The sequence below is a fragment of the Trematomus bernacchii genome, unplaced genomic scaffold (assembly GCF_902827165.1).
Source record: "Trematomus bernacchii unplaced genomic scaffold, fTreBer1.1, whole genome shotgun sequence".
Classification (NCBI taxonomy): domain Eukaryota; kingdom Metazoa; phylum Chordata; class Actinopteri; order Perciformes; family Nototheniidae; genus Trematomus; species Trematomus bernacchii.
In genome coordinates, this window is record NW_022987531.1 from 5,671,092 (window position 1) to 5,676,602 (window position 5,511).

Here is a 5,511-nt window from a genome sequence, read left to right on the forward strand (position 1 = left end):
TTTCCCGGTCTCCGCCCTGGAGGTGTGAAATAAACAGAGTCCCACTGTTAGGGACTGGTGCTGGAGGTCTCTAGTCCGTCCTTCGGGGCTCTGTGAGCGGGCAGAGAGAGGTGATTTCCCCCTGGTCTCTCCTGGAGGTGTGAAATAAACAGAGTGCTACATTTTGTAAATAGTGCAATATCTCCAGGGCGCATAACTGCACTTTACAAGCCAGAAATAATGTTTAAATGGTCGGGAAAGTATTTTTAAATGTCTGGAAGAGAGTTTTAGACAGTCATTTTGCACGAAATAATTTAACATAGACGCTCTCCTGAAAATGCACAGAATATGTGCTTTTTCAGGAGACCGTCAATGTTAAATGATTTCGTGCAAAATGACTGGCTAAAACCCCGGAATAAGTGTTTGAAAGGCGGGGAAAAGTTGTTTAAAATAGTCTGATACCTCCAGGGCGCATCACCAAAAATGTACAAGCCAGGGAAGATGCCTGAATCCCGGATACTTTAGGTCTGTCACTTAGGGTGACCGCACCACTCCGACGCTCCCGAGAGCGGACGTCCATTGTTTGTAAGGCACCTAAGAGGGATAAGGGTTGACTTTTGACCTTGTGAAACTTAGGAATTTGACGTTCTGGTCGGAACTCTGATTCGCTGTATTGAACCCGACCAGGAGTGAATCCAACCAGTAAAAACACTTGGGGCATGTGACCAGCTCACACAGCTCCTCCTCTCGGACTCTCTCATTCGCTTTGGAATGAAAGGGGAAGGAAAAAGTCAACGCATCTCCGCCCCAAAATAGGGATATGTATACTGTTGTTTTTGAGTGTAAAATGCTTCTGGTTTGTTGAAAGCTGGTGCTAGAAGACGGTAAACCGCATCACAAACCTGGAGTCCATACTTCTCTTTTATGAAAGCTGGTCTGTCTACCTGTAAAACCGCATCACAAGCCTGAAGCCCGGAGTACTCTGTATAACTTGTATATGTGTTTGGTTTCCTACCAGAAGTAAACTCAGATAATTGTTATAACTTTTGATTCCGGTGTTTTCAATTCCTTTCTTTATTTTAATAGAGATTTCAGCCTCATCCAACGAACGGCGCGTAGCAGCGGGGGTGGCTATCAGCCACTACAATAGGTGTTCTGCTCCAACAAGTGGTGACCCCGACGTGATGAGTGCTGATCTCTAGAAAGGGACACCGATAGCCAGGGGACGGAATCCAGTCCAGGGGAAGGACACGGAGATACTGGTGACAACTAAGACCATGGCAATATACAAAAGGTGAGCAGACACCTGTTTTGACTATCAAAAATCTGTGATTGATTATACTAAAAAATTTAGAGTTGTCAGCAGCGTTCTCAGTGTTCTTAGTCACGGTGGGAAATACAATACATGTTCCAAGTTGGGGAAGTGCTTAGAGAAGGGTATTCAGTCCTGGACCTAGAGCAAAAAATAGTGTTTGAGAGAGGCGGGTAGGTCAGCCCCGGCCCTTCACTCACTAAGTACGAACGCTGCAACGCTGTAAAAGATGTATGGGTTAAATTCCCCGTAAGTCAAAATAACATTGATTAATACGGTTTGCTTGCAGTGCTTCTATTAAAGGCTGCAAAGGTGTAAAAAACAGATGGGTTAAATTCCCCGCAGATCATGATAAGATTGATTAATGCGGTTACCTTTCGTGGTGCTTTAAATGTATAACATTTCTGTAATTGTTATATGGTGGGTGATAGAGGAGGAGAGAGACGCGACCTCCAACTAATTATTTGGAACGACCGAATCTCATCACAAAACTGCTGTGGGGTTAATCAGGCTCATTAAACGTGACGATAAAGAGATTTTGTTGACTGAGTTTCAACTCCGTGCCTGAAGCCGCATTCACCATGAGGAGGTTGTAGAAGCTTGCTTCAGGAAGTCACGCTATCTGTTGAAATATACATCGCACAATAAAAATTTGCCTGACTGTATGAGATAAAATGTGTGTAAAAACAGTACGAAGTCATAGTCTGGAAGGCTGAATGTGACGATAAAGGATTTTTGTGGTTTGAGATTAAACTCCATGTAAGCGTCGCATCTCTAAAAGAGGGGTGTCGAAGGGCGCTTAAAAACCGCAATTATCTGTTGTAATAAACATCGTACAAAAAGCCGGACAGACTGTATAAGGGAATAAGCTCTGTGTGATTTTTTAAGTCAAATCTGTGTAATAATGAGACAAAAATCCAGTAAGAACAACTGTGGAGAAAGATTTGCTGCAGACATAGAGACAGAGGCACTTCATTCGTGGTCAGCTGCTGCCCTCTGGTAGCGAACAGGGAGTGCTACAACATTCTGAAAAATTACGTATTGAACATTTAGAATTAAAGCAATAATTGCCCAGTATATTAAATAAATACAAACGAACACGTATCAACATAAGTCAGATAATATAAACGAGGTCAATCATGGAAGAAGGCTGACATTTAATGCCTGATATATAAGTAATAATAATATATGATATATCGCTGATATTAAATAACTGATGTATAAGGCTCGATATTTCTGAAAATAAGAACACTGTTAACGGCGTTCTATTTCAGAAAAAGGGGGAAAAGGATAGGATATACATCAGACAATATGTATGTGAGATTATTACGTTTTTAGGAGAAATTAATCAATTTAAAATACTAGCTTTGGCGATTTTTTGTTTTGTTTTGTTTTGTTTGTTGCTTTTAAGAGAAATTGATACATTTGAAATAATCTAGCTTTGGTTATTTTTTGTTTTGTTAGTTTGTTCCTTTTTTGTTTTATTTTTGTTCTATTTTTTATTTTTATTTTTTATTTTTTATTTTATTTTTTGTTTATTATTTTCTGCATAGTCTCTTGTCCACACTCCAGTCTAGTTGGTGCCGCCAATAAACACTAAAGAAGTAGAAGAGATGAGTTCAAAACCATATTTCCAGTAACTAAAGGGCTTGGTATGAGACTTCTCCACACAGGTTGCTGACGCCAAAGGGGGACCCGAGAAACACAAGGCCAACACAGCAGATTACGTCTGGTTGAAGGGGACCTCCCATGCCGTCCGCCTAGATGGAAAGGGAGACAACTGGTACCACTGGAGCCAGTGTGCGGTCGGGAAAAACACCTGCGAGGACCCTAGACGACATCAGGACAGATTTGGCCCTCGTCGCGAGGACCCTAGATGACATCAGGACAGATCTGGCTCTCGTCAAGGCAGTCGACCCAGGAGGCGCCATCAGCGGACCAGAGGAGGAGGATCGGGAGGACATCTCTCCAGCAGTCGACCCGGAAGCCGCCATCAGCGGGCCGGATGAGGAGGATCGGGACACCTCTCCAGCATCGACCCGGAGGCCGCCATCAGCGGGCCGGGGGAGGACAATCCGGACACATCTCTCTAGAAGGCAGCTCAGAAGCCGCCGTCAGCGGGCTGGGGGGGGGACGAAGACACGGCAAACCAAGACGGCACAGGGAACTCCATTTCCCGCTGAAACAGGTTGATATAGCCGGTGTGGAACTTTGTCTGAACAATCAATTTTTTGGAGGAACTTTCAACTTTATTTTTATATCCCATAATTTAAGGGATTTGTATTTTTTATTCTACAGAACTATGTGTTACCAAAAGAGGGAAAAGTTTAATAATGTCTTTTCTAATTTCTGTGGCTACTTTTATTGCCATTTTAGTGACATGTGGTTGTTGTTGTGTGCCTTGTATCCGCTCATTGTGTGTTAGACTCATCAGTTCCACCATTGAGGGAAAAGCTGCCCCTTCCCCTTCGTACCAGATGCCCTTGTTGGCCTATGCGTCGGAGGGGGAAGCGTACTATGACTCAGCTGACAAGGACTTTGCTTTTTAGACATGTTTTATTCTCCCTCCACTGTCATAAGAAGTTGTTGTTGTGGACTGTTCCTAAAGGTTTAAAGTGCTCTATATCCCAGCTTCTGATGGGTTTATATAAATGTTGGGATACAGGAGAAAAGAATGACAGTGGTAATGTTTCTAATGCTATATGTTGATCTCGTGAGGTGAGATCAAAAGAGGGATTGAAGTAAAAAGATATGATTCTACACTGTATTGAAGTAAACATGTATTATTTTGAATTGTATTTTAGTGAACATGTATTGTTTGAACTGTTTTAAGTAATCATAACTGTTTTAAGTAATCACAACTGTTATAGGTAATCACAACGGTTTTGGGTAATCATATATATAGAAATGATATTCTTACTTTCAAACTCACTGACCCAGAGATTCTGTGTCACACACACACATTGGCCTTTTCACCCCTAAAAACAGATGTTGGTTTTAAGGTCATTAAAGACATCATTTCACCGCTCCTTTTTACCCCTCCACAACAGATGTTGTTTTTAAAGTCGTTAAAGACCTCCTTAAATATGTGGAGAAAGGTTTAAATGTCTGAAAAAGGATAGTTTATGTGAAAAACTCTCATGGAAAAGGAATGGAGTTAAGATTGGGGGAGATAAGGGTTGACTTTTGACCTTGTGAAACTTAGGAATTTGACGTTCTGGTCGGAACTCTGATTCGCTGTATTGAACCCGACCAGGAGTGAATCCAACCAGTAAAAACACTTGGGGGATGTGACCAGCTCACACAGCTCCTCCTCTCGGGCTCTCTCATTCGCTTTGGAATGAAAGGGGAAGGAAAAAGTCAACACATCTCCGCCCCAAAATAGGGATATGTATACTGTTGTTTTTGAGTGTAAAATGCTTCTGGTTTGTTGAAAGCTGGTGCTAGAAGATGGTAAACCGCATCACAAACCTGGAGTCCATACTTCTCTTTTCTGAAAGCTGGTCTGTCTACCTGTAAAACCGCATCACAAGCCTGAAGCCCGGAGTACTCTGTATAACTTGTATATGTGTTTGGTTTCCTACCAGAAGTAAACTCAGATAATTGTTATAACTTTTGATTCCGGTGTTTTCAATTCCTTTCTTTATTTTAATAGAGATTTCAGCCTCATCCAACGAACGGCGCGTAGCAGAGGGGGTGGCTATCAGCCACCACAATAGGTGTTCTGCTCCAACAGAAGCTGTCCATGTGTTTTAGAATCAGCTTTTTGGCCACAATGAACTCAGCATCAACGAGCGTGGTTCCAGTCAGTTTAAGGTTCCGCTTTTTCGGGCTCCAGGAAGAAGCTGCTTTCTGGTTGGGTGAAGCAATAGCCTCCATGAATGTGCTGATTCGCTCTCCAAAGCGGCGCGCAATTTCTCCCGTAACTGCATCAATGCAACTGTAAAACAGCCGCCGTTGCTCTGTCATCTGGTGGTTTTCTTGTGTTCCCACACCCATTGTCTCTTCAACAACATAATCTTCCAAATTTGTGTAAAGAGTTTGCCTTCTCTTGGTGGGACCGGGATGGATAGTATCATCCTCTCTCTCCTATGCGCACTCACTCCACATCTCCGTGAACACCTTTTTGGTGCGCAGAGCCTCAACACACTCTTTTCATTTCATTTCAATCCTTTATTTAACCAGATTGGTCCCATTGAGATCATAGATCTCTTTTTCAA